The sequence below is a fragment of the Cavia porcellus genome, unplaced genomic scaffold (assembly GCF_034190915.1).
Source record: "Cavia porcellus strain 051 isolate PalLab524CR breed Dunkin Hartley unplaced genomic scaffold, mCavPor4.1 scaffold_29, whole genome shotgun sequence".
Lineage (NCBI taxonomy): Eukaryota > Metazoa > Chordata > Mammalia > Rodentia > Caviidae > Cavia > Cavia porcellus.
In genome coordinates this window covers 22793860-22807830 of record NW_026947512.1, presented here as the reverse complement: position 1 = coordinate 22807830, position 13971 = coordinate 22793860, and the positions used below count along the sequence as shown (strand labels likewise).

Here is a 13971-nt window from a genome sequence, read left to right as displayed (position 1 = left end):
GAGACAGGGGCCCTCTGAGAGAGAGGGAAGGGTGATTATGGCAGAACACCTATCACAAGTGAGGCCCATCCCAGAGAAGACAGACACAGGACTTCTAGGTTGAGACCTGGTTGTGCCAACCCCAAACACGGTGAAAGAAAGTAATGAATTAATTAAAGAATTTTTATAAATTGGATATTATGAATTCCATCAAGGCAAAAGTCAGCAAACTACACTCTCCGGGACAAATGGCCCCAAATCAGATTTTGCTTAAACAGTGGTAAAACCAAACAAGAAAGAATCTGTGATCAAAAACCCAAAGTGACCTGCAATGCCTAAAATATTTACACATGGCCCTTTCCAGGGAAAGCCTGCCCCTTAGAGAACAGAAGGGAACTCACTACAGAAAGCACCGATGGGGCTCCTGGTGAGGGCAAACTCCAGGGCCACGCTGAAGTTGAGTGTATTCACAGGGAAATCAGAATGGAATGGTGGGAGCTACAGGCAGCCACCACATGGCACAATGCCAGGGGGCCTAGCAGCCTTGGTAGGGTGTGGGAGGCCCTGAAAGGAGGAGGTGAACCTAGAATCCGGATGGACCCTGCATTTGGCTGCAGTCTTTCCTTACCCTCTACGGGCCAGTTTTCTTCCCTGTGAAATGAAGGACTTGCGTAAGTGGTTTCCCACTTAATATGAGATTTTCATTCGAACCACATCTTCCTTGGAAGCCGAACAAGTTCAGTCCACAGGACAGGACAGCGCTGGCTGAGAGAAGCTGCCAGGAGCCTGCTGTCCTCTGTGAGCATGTGGCTGAGGAGCAGGCTATAGCCGCTGCTCAGGTGAGGTGTCCCAGAGCCAGGCTCACTTGCCATCTTGCCTGGCCCAGGTGAGGTGGAGGGAGAGACTGTGCCAGAGCTTAGGGGAAAGGGGCAGCTGGCCCTGGGAAAAGCTTGCAAGGCAGGACAGGAAGTCTTGCTAGGTCGTGGAGTGAGGGTCCCTGTGTACTGAGGAGGAGGCAGCTCAGGGTGCTCAAGACTTGGTTCAGTCAAGAACCTGGCTCAGATCAGGGAGGGAAGAATCCAAAGGCCACCTGCGAGGTGCCTACCGGGAGGTTCACCCAGAGCCCCTCTCCTCTGCCCATTCTCTCCTTTTCCATCCTGCCACGAAGCGTCCTCCAAGTCCCAGCAATAGGGCTTTCAGCTTTTGGTCAGCTCTCCTGAATCCCTCCCAGTCAGACAGCCTCCTGGACCGACCCTGCCTACGCCTCTGCCTCGGCCCCACGGGAGTGTGAGGCTGGGGGGGAAGAGTTGGGGGAGTGGCGGAGTGTGACCCCAGAGTCCCAGCTGTCTCCCTGGGGCAAGGAGGGAGAGGTGTACAGACGATCTGTAAATTCCACAAATGCTTGGCTGAAATTAGATTTTATAGGCAGCTGCTTATTCCAAGCACTCTGCTCCTCTAAAGCCACCAAGTCTGTCTGTCTCCTGGGAGTGCTGGTCTGCACATGGAACCGGGTCTCAGCCTAGAAGTCCTGTGTCTGTCTTCTCTGGGATGGGCCTCACTTGTGGTAGGTGTTCTGCCATAATCACCCTTCCCTCTCTCTCAGAGGGCCCCTGTCTCTAGTGTCGGGCCTCCTGCCAAGCCCCAGGGCCTGTCCTGCTGACAAATGCCAGACCCAGGGGTCCCACATCAGGCATGAGGCCTGACCTGAACTCTGACACCTGCCAGACAAGACCCCTTGACAGGCTGTGGGGAAGATAAGCAGGGGCCTGATAAGAAGTCAGGATGTAGATAGCAGCAAATGCAAGGCTTAGAGGGCTGGATTCCATCTCCTGCACAAAGGAAAAACAAGGAGATAACCCAAAAGCCCATGATTGGAGGGAGGGAGAAGAGTCCACACTGCCTGCCTGAGGGCTTAGCTCTCCCTGCCCTGGACCCCTAGGTGGAAAGGCCAGGCAACAAGAGGTAGGATGAAAGCTGCATGTGTGTGTAAGTAAGTCTAGGGGTGTGTGTGTGTGTGTGTGTGTGTGTGTGTGTGTATCACAAAAAAGCAAGAGAGGACACAGACATCTAGTCAGGCTCTCGTTGTGCCCCACCTTCCATCCCTCGTCCTTGGACCCCAGCTCAAGGGCATTCTCGGCTTCTCACTGACCGCTAACAAGGCTGGACCCCCAAGCTTGAGGCCAGCACCTGTCACCACACCCCAGCCCCTTGCCCTGTGGGCTCCTAATAGGAAAGCCCTAACCTCAGAAGTGCTTTGGGGCTGCGAGCCTCAGACCTGGGATGGTGCTGGAGGGACAGGTGTACAGACGATCTGTGGTCTTTAGCCTTTAGTTCTCTCCCCATATGGGACCACATTCCAGATGCTGCCCCAAGTTATGTGGTCATGGGCTCTTGTGAACCCACCCTCAGTGCTGTCAAAACCTGCCACCCCAAGAAGACCTCCAGCAGTTCAGAGCTGCCATGGGAAAGCAGGGCTGGCAGTCAGCCCCCACCTGCATGTGCCTTCCGGAACAGATGGACACACAAAGCGAGCTAAGCGTATCCTTCAGAGGCAAAGAACAAAGAAGCGAGACCGAGTCCTCGGGCAGCAGGGGCTCTGGTCTCATCTTCTAAGCTCCCAACACCTCACTTGCCAGTGCTCTTTCTTTCTCCTGTTGCAGACACTGCGCACCAGGCTCTTCCCAAACAGTAAACACAGCTCACAGCCTCAGTGCTCTGGGCCACAGGGCCACCCTCTTCCCCTAATCTTTCTGCAACCCACTAGGCAATGCCTCAAGAGAACAAGATCCACTAAGCCCTGCCTCGGGGCTCTAAGAGGCTGCTAGACATCCTGCCCTAGAGAAGCTTAGTCCCCATAGCTGCCTTGCAGGAGACACGCCACTCCACAGGATAAAAAACTGGAGGGACCTGGGGACTGCTCATCGGGCAGGCAGGAAGCACTCACTTTCTCCTCGAAGCAAACCCCAGCTTCCCTACCTGACCACAACCCAGGTCCACAGTCCTAGGCTGCAGACACTTACCTTGTTCAATCCTGGGGAGCTGGGCTGGGCTGAGCCTCCCCGCAGACTGCAGACTGAGGGGGGCAGAGCCAGGGGCAGGCTATGAAAACTGTGCCCAACAGCAACTGGCCAGTAAAAATAGAACAGCCCACTGCCCTTCCCCCGCCATACACACCTCGGGGCACAAACACTGTGATACACACACACACACACACACACACACACACACACACGACAGGCACATGGGCAGGAAGACGAGTGTGTGTGCACATAGATGCTGTACACATGGAGGACACCCACTGAGTTAAGCCAGCACCCACCTGGAGGGAAAAGAGACTGAAGAGCCAGATCAGATCTGAGGACTGGGCAGAGATGGGGAGGGTAATGAGGGACAGCAGAATACTGAGAGGCCCAGGGAAACCAGCAAGGAGCCACCAAGCTGACCCTACCTCTCCTGCAAAGAAACACAGAAATCAAGTCCCAGCCCACAGTCCAACAAACCCCAGAGAGCCAAAGTCTTGCTTTGGAGAATTGCTCCTATGTCGAGGGCACCAGGAGGGTTCCAGGGCTCCAGGTGTGCTCGTGGGCCACCTGGAGGCAAGGCCACCTTCATGCTCATAAAGGCTAAGGGTCTGCAACCTTGTGGGTGGTGTCATTTCCCAGGTTCTGTCCACGCCTGAATCTCAGTAAGACCAAGTTACCTCTCCCCACCTAATCATGTCCAGCTAGAGGCTGGCCCACTCCAGGAGGCTGGGGGCCACAGGCTGCACCTGTTTGCTGGGTATTTTTAGGCCTGTTGATGAACACATAATACCCACCCTATAATGAGAGAAAGACAATGCCTGCTATGTTAATCCTGTGGCTATTATAGTCGGTCATCTCATGAGCCAGGATCCCAGGCTGGGGCAGGGCAGGCAGGACACTGGCCCTTGTTGGAGGCCAGGGAGAGGCCTTGAGAGCCACAGGAGGTAAGGGGGGCTCTCACGGTGCTCCTCACTTTTGGAGAAAAGGTTGGTAGCAGGAGTGCCCACGCCTGCTCCTTCAGGGCCCACAGAAAGCTAAAGCTCTGTCCTGTGGACACCAACATTCTGCTGCCTATGAGAGGTGGCTTTGATCCTGTTATAGGCATGTTGACTTTGGGACAAGCCATGCTGGAAAGCTGCCTTGGAGCAAGGACAAGGCCTGGGAAGGTATAGGGTTGAGGACATAGGAGTCCAAGTGGAGGGGCTAGGGTGGAAAAGGCAGGCGCCTTTAATTAGGCACCATGGGGAGGAGGCTGCTGGGGTTTATCGATTTGTCTGTTTCTTTGTTTTTCTTTTTGTTTTTTCAGTACTGGGGATTGAACCCAGGGAACACTGAACTATACTCTTTTATCTCATTTTTTTTCTTTTTTCCTTTCAGACAAAGTTTGCATCACTAAATTGCCTAATCTGGCCTCAAACTTGGCATCCTCCTGCTTCAGCCTCTTGACTAGGTACATGTATGTACCACTATGCATGGTGCCTTTGTCTTTTCATGTTTATCATTTATATACTCATTTTCCTATAAACTGCAATATATGCCAAAAAACGAATTATGTAAGTGAATCATCCTGCTTTTGGAAAGGGAAAAAATGAAGCCCTGATAATCAGAAGCCCAAAAGAGGGTTAAGACAAGCCTAAAAAACAGGCTCCTCTCTAAGGAGCCATAAAGCCAGGGATTCCACTTGTGGAGACTTAAAGACCTGTGGCATTGTTCATCCTCTGACTGTTAGGCAGAAGGGGTCCAGGGTCCTGAGTCCATTCCCACACCACCGGTCCTGTACCCCATGTGCATCCAGCTCTCTACACCAGCTCAGGGATGGAGAGAGAAGTGACTTGGCCTCCAGCACAGAGACTGCTCTCGGTTCTTTCCCTCGATGTCCGCTCAGAGATGACCTTCAAAAATAAGACTTGCCAGCTGTGGTGCTGCACACCCATAATCCAGTGCTCATGAGGCCATGGTAAGAGATAATGAGCTTGAGCCCAGCCTTAGCGATTTAGGGAGACCTTGTCACAAACACGCACACACAAACCTGTTACACCCAGGAGTCTCTGCCGTTGCCTTCCTCCATCTATGCATCAGGAGAAGAAGACCCCAGAGCCCCTCACAGCCCGTGATCCCTGGCAGGAAGCGTCCCCACCCCACCAAGGTCCTGCAGGGGATATGTCTGCCCTGCTGCCCTGCAGGTTGTCTTGGGCAAGTGTGATTCTGCAGCCTTTCTCTTGCCCACCTTAGCTACAGAGGTCACCTCCTCACAGCACACTACTGTCCAAGGCCCAGGTCACTACTTCCCACTTCGCCTACAGAGCAGGAACAGAGCTGGAGCTTTGGGCTTGTGTGTAGCCCAGTGGCCATGGAGGGTACTTCCTACATAAGGACCAGGTCATGGCCCAGGCCGTGTACCAGGCAGAGCACCTTGTGGCCAGCTGAACTGATGCTTCCCCCCATGACTGAATGGAAATGTGAAAATGTCACCTTGTGTGACAAAGGAATGGAGCAAATGCAATTCAGTTAGAGACTGACATGGAGATTATTCTGGATTATCTACAGGGGCATGATCTGATCTCAAGGGCCTTGATGAGACTGAGGAGGAGGATGAATTAAATTAAAGAATTAAAATTAAAGAAGACAGGACATAGGACACAGGAAAGACAGAGGAGAGAAGACACAAGGCTGTTGCCTTCACGATGGAGGAAGTGACTATGAACCTTGGAACACAGGGGACCTCTAAGCACTAGAAAGGAAGGCAGGGCAAGACCCCCACCCCAGGTCTGCAGAGGGAAGCAGGCTCCAACACCATCTTTCAGTCCCTTGAGACTGCTTTTGGCCTTTGTCCCCCAGAACTGGAAGATAATAAACTCACGTTGCTTCGAATCACCACATTGGTGGTGATCTGTTAAAGTAGCAATGGAAACCTCAAACACAAAGCTTGTTGGGCCGTGGGCTTCATGGTTCAGATGTGCTGAGGACCAGCAGGCGATAGGGGGACTTAGAGGGTCAGTGAGAACCAGCCCAGTTCAGCCTAAATTACAGCCTCACACCCAGGGCCCAGGGGCTGGGCCTTCCGAAACATCCAGCTCCGAGGTAGCTCCTCTTCAGGGCTCCTTTTCCAGCAGGCAGATACTGAACCTCCTTCTAATTCTCCTCCCATTCTTCCTTTTAATACTAATACAGCTGGGAGTGGTGGTGCACTTGGGAGGCTGAAGCAGGAAAACCGCCACGAGTTCAAGGCCACTCTGAACTATATAGCAAGACTCTGTCTCAAAAATAAATAAATATAAAAAACAATTCTCAATATGACTGTCCCTGCCTTTACCCTGACAGATTCAGAACCTGCGGCTAGCCTTAGTGCAAATTGGAAGACAGTGCCCCCTACTGGTGAACGCAGCCTAGCGGGTTCAGGGCTTCTCCACCTGGCTATAGGCTGCATTTCAGGCCTTACTCCCCATCAAGGTGAGCAAAGTTCTCTGCACAGCCGCCCTCCTACAACAGTGATGGCGTAGCTTTTAGAGACGCGGGCCCAAACTGCAACCCCAGACCCACTGATTTACCGCAAAATGCCAACACCGCAATTAAATCTGAACGTGGAGATTTTAGTCTAGAAAAAGCAACTCACGTACTCGGCTCGTGTGCCGACAGAGAGGCCCTGCGTGCCCGCGTTGGCACGCGTGCCCTAGGCTTGCCACCAATGTCCTAGCACCGTCTCCTTCCTGTGTCTTCCTTTGGTTTCCTGAGGTGGCCACTTGCCCTCTTTTAATCCACACAACATGTGAACAGCATGATAATGCTGAAACTGGTTTTATTCCAGTGCTTACGTAGCTTCATCTGTAAACCCTGCTCTGCGCAGAATCAGTGACCTTTCTGGCCTCCTACCCAAATTCAGGTTCATGGCAAAATGCCCCGGCTTTCTGACTCTTGACTTCCTAATTTGTAAAGTGGGTTGTGTCCAGTAACCCCAGAGTGAATCTGGCTTCTAAGGTGTGCCCCTCTCTTCCTAGAGGACCTCTCCTTGACACAACGTGGATGGTTTCCCCTTGGACTCTCTTAAAAGTCCAGGGAGAAGCCAGGCCTGGTGGTACATGCCTATAATCCCAGCATTAAGGAGGCTGAGGCAGGAAGAGTGCTGTGATTCCAAGGCCAGGATGTGCTTTGTGATGAGTAAAAGGCCAATCTGAAATACATAGTAAGACCCTATCTCAAAAACTCAAAATAAATACATATATAATTAAAATTAAAAGAATTGGTGATGAGCCAGGCATGGTGGCCCACACGTACAATCCCAGCACTCAAGAGGCTGAAGCAGGAGAATCACTGTAAGTTTGAGGCCAGCCTCAGCTACCCAGGGAGGGAGTTCAGGGCAGCCTGAATTGCATAGTGAGACCCTGTCTCAAAAAACACCAACAAAAGACAAGGGGTAGGGGTGGGAGTGTAGCTGGGGGGCAGAGCACTTGCCTAGCATGTGTGAGGCTTCGGTACCATAAACAGTGTTCAGGGAGAGTCTGAGGTGGCCCTGGCCAGAGCTGAGCCTCACAAGGACGTCTCTAAGGTCAGCACCTCCCAGAGCTTCTGTGGCTTCACAGCTCCATGGGAAACTGATGGGCAGAGCCAGGAGAAGGCAGGAGAGCCCAGCCCTGGAAGAAGAGGCCTGTGTGGGAAAGTGGGAGAAGCTCAGATAGGTGTTGGCAGAGGAGGAGGCTGAAGGAGTTTCCAGCCTCTGGTGGCCCCAGCCTGCAGGGTCATCCTGTCCCTCCCAGGCTTGAAAGTCCCCAGGGCAAGGGAAGGAAAGGTCTGGCCAAGAGAGTGAAGGCTTGCAAGGCCATGGGTTGTGCTATAAGGCCTGTCCCCTCCAAGCAAACACCTGTCACCACGCCCTGGCATTGTTGGGGAAGCAGAGGAGCCCAAATTAGCAAGCCCAACCCATCTGCCCCGCCAGAAGCCCCTCCCCCAGCGCTTGTCAGCCTTGGAGACAATCAAGCCCAGGCCCCTCCCCGCCCTCGCCAACTGGCATCCTTCCTGCCATGGCTGGGCCACAGGAGCTAGAACAGAAGGGATGTAGAAACCCAAGGGTTGGGGCTGGAGATTTAGCTCAGTGGCTGTAAGTGCCTGCCTGGCAAGCGTGATGTCGTGAGTTTGATCCCCAGTACCACAAAAAAAAAAAAAAAAAAAAAAAAGAAACCCAAAGGTTGTTGTCACTGATCCATTTCCGCCACAAATCAACTCTCCATGAAGGCCGGTGGTGTTAGAAACACAGACCTAGTCAGTAGGTGCACCTTAAGAGCAGACAGCTCTGTCACTTGCTGGGCATGAACTCCCTTCCCGTGTGACCCAGCAACTTAGTCCCTCCAAGACTCTCCTCAAACAGAAGAGAAGAAAAACAATAAAAAAGGGGGGTTGGTATGGAGAGTACCACCTCAGAGGCTTTAAATAAGGTGATGTGCACAAAAGGCTTTCCAAATGCTTGGTAGGCATTAGTTCTTAGGATAGTCCCAGTTTAGCACCTCTGAGACAGACTCTATTCTTAACTCCATCACCCAGTCAGGAAACAGGACCTCCAGGGGCTAAGCAGCTTGTCCAAAACCCATAGCAAGGAAGAGGCAGAGCTCAGAACTGCACCCAGCTGACAAAGGCTGAGCTCTTTCATCAGCCAGAGGTCTGGCACATAGTAAGTAAGTGCTCAATAAACACCTTCCTGCCATCATCTTCAGCTGGTGGGGGGGTTTCCACCAAGAATTTAGAATGAATGGGCTTTGGGCACTCTAAGCTCTATATAATTCATTCCAACGATAAAACTGTAAGCACTGTTTTGAATTACTGATTCTGGATGCGCCGAATCGGAAGAGGTTTGACCACAGAGTGACACGTGGTTTTTAGCTGCTAGTTGCAGCTGTGAGACGCCAGAAGGAGAAGGCCCTTGCTTGCCCTCCAGAGAGGCCTGGGTGTGGCGGTGACGGGGTGAGTGAAAGGGAAGGAGAGGCTGTAGCAGCTACAGCAGGTTCCAGGGGCTGGGTGGGGCCCTGTGGTGTAGCTCATCACACAGGTTAGATTTCTTGCACCAGGACTTCCCCCACACCCTCTCCCCACTCTCCCTGGATCTCCTGCTCCTTAGTCTCAGCAAGGCCTGCCCTGAATCCTCCCAGGCCTCTCTGCCTGCCTCCTCCCTCCAGCCAGGTGCTGAAATGGATGAAGGGGACCCACAGGCAACCCCACTCCTGCCCCAGGCTGTCTCTGAGCCTACGAAGGGCCAGTCTCAGCAGGTCCCTGCAGATCAGGCTGCCTGGGCAGAAATCACTGTAATAAGTGAAAGGGTTCAGGGCTGTCCCTGTGGGGCAGGGAAAGGGGATATGGGAAGTAAACTAGCAAATCAGGTGTAGACTCCGCCCTAGAAACAAACTCTTTTCACAAGAGCAGGTAAGCAGTCATTAATCCTGGGAACTAGGACACTTTACCTCCTAGTGCCACCTCACCTTAGCTATCACCCCTGCCCAGCTTACCCCAGCACTGTGACACTAGCCCCTGGACCTCTTCTGCCACCTCCCAGCTGCCCTGCACCCCTCCTGGCCACAGGAAGTGCTTACTGCACCGAAACTCATGCTCCACCAGCGACCCACTTCTGGGCCTTTCGCAGGGAGCAAGCATATTCCTCTCCCAGATGGGCTTTTCCAGCTCTGTGGACTCCCTAGTTCTCTCTGAGTGGCTCATCTGGTTCTGACCATCTCTGTGGGAAAGCTGCCTCCAGGGACTGTCCCTATATGACAGGGATGGTACACCACAGGACAGGCCCTTGCTAGCCCAGTGGTGGCTCAGAATCTCCAGGAAGGCTTGATCAAACACAAGGCACAGGCCTCACCCCCAGGTTCTGACTCAGCAGGGCTGGAGACAGGCCCAGAAGTCTGCATTTCTAACAGTCTTTCCTGAAGAGCCACCTAAAGGTGCCCTTCTGGGCAGACTCAGGATTTTGGGTAAGAAGCCTGGCTTTGGCCTATGTCCACCCCACAGCAAGGCTCCTGAGTTAACCACGAACAACCCAGCCCCCGCCACCCTGTCTCCCATGCTCTGGTCCCAAAGGACTCGGGAGGTCCCCACACACACTGCCAGCCAGCCATTCTTGTATTCAATAGGTTGCATGCATGGAGGCCCTTGTCCCAGCCACAGAGCTGGGCCCTGGGATGCAGTTGGGACTCTCTAGTCAGGCCCCAGCTCTGTGCAGGCCTCTGGGATGATCTTGGGCCCCTGGAACCAGCCCCAAGTGTCCTGCTCTCTCTTGCTGTTTTCACACTCCTCCTTCCATGCAGCAGACAGCAAGGGACAGAAATGAGCTTCCTGGGTGTCAGAGGGGTGTCCTCGGGGACAGCCCCAGCCTTCCGTCATCCTTCCCTGTGTCTCTTGCCTAGGCCACCCTGAGCCAAACCACTCCTCCCTTCTCTACATCCCACAGCTAATGGAGCCCCAGGTTCCGCACTGTACCCCCTGCAGTATCTCCTGATCTGCTCTCCCACATGGCCCACACACCCTGGACTTGGGGCTTGACTGTGACAGCCCCTCTCTTTCACTGGCTGCCTCCTCACAGCTTCTGCAACCCTTAACCCCACTGGCTCCAGCCACCCTGGAGGACTCAATGTTCTCAGAAAGTCCTGCCCTCCTGTCCCTCTGTCTCTGCCTGCCTTGCCCACCCTAGCAGTCCTGATCCCTACACTGCAAGCACAATACCGGCATCATCCATTCATTCAGCTGGGAGAAGCTCCAGTGCCAGCACCAAGTCTCACTCATTCTGAGTCCTCAGTGTCAAGCCCCAAGCTGGACACATAGTAGGTGCTCAATAAAGCTCACTGATTCAAGGAATGGCCAAGGAAAATCACTGACAGGTGTCTGTAGTCACAGCCAGTGCAGGAAGTTGCCCCTGGTGGCTCAGGAAGGACCCTTGCCTTTCCTTAGGGTCTGAAACAAGGTTGGTAGCTCCCAGATGAGGGGCACAGGGAAAGGGCTACCTGGGAAGCCATCTGGTCCAAGCTCCAGGCATCAACCTTCCCCTCCCCCTGGGAGGAGCAGCCATGGCCACTCACTGCCCTTGACATAGGTGACAACCTGCTGTCCCCTCCAACAATGTGCTCAGACATACAAAGAAACAACAGCTGGGCAGCTGGGTCATTGTTGTTAAATTTAGCTCCTGCATAGTGACCACCACCTCCACCTCCAGGCTGGGAGAAACAGGTGCCAACCCAGGCCAGCGCTCAGCCTTCGCATGCACTGATCGCCTCACCTGCCCCCATTCCTGCCCCCTCGCCCCTCTCCGAAGCCCATGCCTCTGAATACCGCAGCGCTCTCTCTCCACTCTGCCTCAAATCCCTGCCCTCATCCCATGACTGTGTCACAGCGGCCTGGGCACCGGCTTGGCCCAAAGAAGCTCCTTTAAGATCCCAGCCAGCATGACAACCTCTCCAGAGTCCTTCAGAAAGTAAGGCTTCAGCGGCAGAAGAAAGGGAAAGTGGCTTCTCTCCACTCTGCATGAAGGAGGTCACACCTTCCTTGGCTTCCTTCCAAATGCAGCGCCCCCCCCCAGTCATGACCCCACCGGTGTCCTCTCCCCTTGTCTGAGGTTCAGCTGCAGAACCAATACCTCAAAGCCCCACAGCAAGGCGTTCCAACTGGGGACCCAGCAGGCACGTAGGCGGAACTCCACCCAGAGCGGTCACTGCGGTGAGCGAAGGTAGGAACAGGGCGGGTTCGGGATGAAATGAAATCTCCCAGCCATCTCCTCCCCACCCTGGACCACGGAGTGCCTGATGCACCGGAGAGCTTCCCAGAGGACAGTCCCCGAGCCTGGGGCTGGCGTTCTGCCTTTCTCACTGCCTTGCCACCTTCGCCCTCCATGCTGAGGCAGCAGAGGTCAAACAGCTGTGGCACCAAAGTTAGCAGTGTGTAGCCTTGGTGAAGAGGGGGATGTAAGTGTTAGGCTACGTTAAACGCAGTCAGCGCACCTGGGTCATTCTGCAGTATCCAGCACTTCTAGCTGTCGTTTTTGCTTGAAAGAACACCTGACTTAAAGACTATTGCTAATCAGAATTGGATATGGATAGACATTTTTATGAAAATTAACTAAGCTGTCACTTCATGGAAAACAAGTGGTAATGTCTGTTGTCAGCTATAAAATTTAAGTTTTCAAACAACAAAAACAACAACAAAAAGTTGTAAAACTTGTGTCTGGAGAAGCAAGTTTGACAGGTTCCCAGCTATGTAAAGACTTTGGTAAGACTGAGGATGATATTTAAGGATGTGATTTGATGCCAGATGTAGTGGTGTGCATCTGTAATCCTGCCACTCTGGAGGCTGAGGCAGGAAGACAAGTTCTGGCCTAGCCTGGGAAACTCAACAAGAACCTATCTCAAATTTTAAAAATAAGAAGGGTGTGGCTGGGTGGTGGAGCACTTACCTAACATGTTCAGGGCCCTGGATTTCATCCTAGTTCCACAGACTAAATAATGCAATTTTAATCACTGTATGATACATGTGTATCAACATTAGGAAAAGTAGTGTAATTCAGAACATCAATCTCTTTTATGTGACCTATGTATAAGGTCACACAGTCACACAGGGGTAAAGCATCATTTCAAGTGCAAGATAAACCAATGAAATTTTGTGTGACAGCCTATGAAAACTTCATCTATATGCTTTTGGAGTGCACATTTAGGATACTCCTATAGTTGAGTTTTGATGCAGCATCCAAGCACTATATCTGCAATTCTTCAAAAAGGCTATTAACATGCTCCTCTGTTTTTCTACTATGTATCTATGTAAGGCTGGGTATTCTTTGTGTATTTCAGCAAAGCAGAGTACAACACACTGACTGCAGAAGTGGTTTTAAAAATCTAGCTGCCTTCTATTGTGCCAAATATTAACGAGTTTGTTAAAAAGAATAAATAAATAAAACAAAGCCACTTTTCTCATTAGGTATTTCTGGTTTTGTCATTTTATCACCAAAAGTTTTATTTATAATATTGTATTTATATTTTATATATTTATTTATTTTTATATATTTATTATTCATAATAAAATATTCTATTTAAGTTAAAATGTAAGATAGACATAAAATTATTAGATGGATTTTAAAACCCGCTTTAAGATCCTACTTTTAATTTGTTGTAGTATTGCTAGACTTAACCAACTCAGACAAAGGTCTTAGGGATACTACAAGGATTCTGAGTCCAAAATCCTTGAGAAACACTTTTCTATGTGTTTAGAAGATTATTGTTACTATGTGGCTTCCCGTTTCCATTTATAAAATAAAGTAAGAATATAAAATAATCAAGAAAAAATGAAGTATAATTTGTAATTCTGTCCATGACAGCGAACAGCAGAAATCAAGCAAAGAGAAAAAAAATGACACAAGTCACTTTCTCTGCACTCCGGAAGCGCCTTCCTTTGGCCACGCCCAGAGAGGGGCAGGGGCTGAAGATCCCCAGCTGAAATAAAGGATCTTCCCAGACAGCTGTGCACGCCACTGGTTCACTGCCTCTCTCCCTCTGTGTGCACTGAAATAGGCAATCCGCTTTAAGGACTGGTAGTGAGTGGTGGGGATTTTGTGGTTGAATAAAATACTTCGAAGGTACCGGAAAAAGTTGATCGTGGAACGGTGATTTGAGTATGGAGCAGTGATTTTTGTTTCAATTCTTGTCTCCCTGTGTCTGATTGGAAAACCCCGGGTTGACGTACCTACATCGCCAGTACTGGCATTTCTATTACTGGGAGAAAGAAGTGAAGTTCTCCTTTCTGCCACCAGGTGGGGCACTGGGCTCGCGCGTGCGTGATGTGTGTGTGTGTGTGCGTGTGTGTGTGTGTGTGTGTGTGTGTGTGTGTGTGTGTGTGTGTGTGTAAAAATATGAACAAGAATATGAATATGTGACCGGCTTGTTTAAGATTTACTGATTGTGTGCGATCACCTGCATGTGAACCCCAGAGTACTGGGGACAGTAAATGA

General features: G+C 51.5%; 2 long non-coding RNA genes across 4 annotated transcripts; one reads left to right on the top strand and one right to left on the bottom strand.

The window, feature by feature from the left end:
* Window positions 1–1855: 1855 nt before the first annotated feature.
* On the top strand, window positions 1856–6612 carry LOC134474011 (uncharacterized). Of its 3 annotated transcripts, XR_010044542.1 has the most exons (4): window positions 1856–1941; window positions 4380–4452; window positions 4798–4959; window positions 6174–6612. It is a non-coding gene; the product is annotated as an uncharacterized LOC134474011 (long non-coding RNA). The 3 variants fall into 3 exon arrangements; XR_010044541.1 differs by having other exon boundaries at window positions 4380–4959; XR_010044543.1 differs by lacking the exon at window positions 1856–1941 and adding an exon at window positions 4087–4168 and having other exon boundaries at window positions 4380–4959.
* An 839-nt stretch (window positions 6613–7451) lies between these two features.
* LOC134474009 (uncharacterized) lies at window positions 7452–11786 on the bottom strand. The gene is made up of 2 exons (XR_010044540.1): window positions 11614–11786; window positions 7452–7644 (listed from the first exon to the last, which is right to left on the bottom strand). It is a non-coding gene; the product is annotated as an uncharacterized LOC134474009 (long non-coding RNA).
* Between the last annotated feature and the right edge of the window lie 2185 nt (window positions 11787–13971).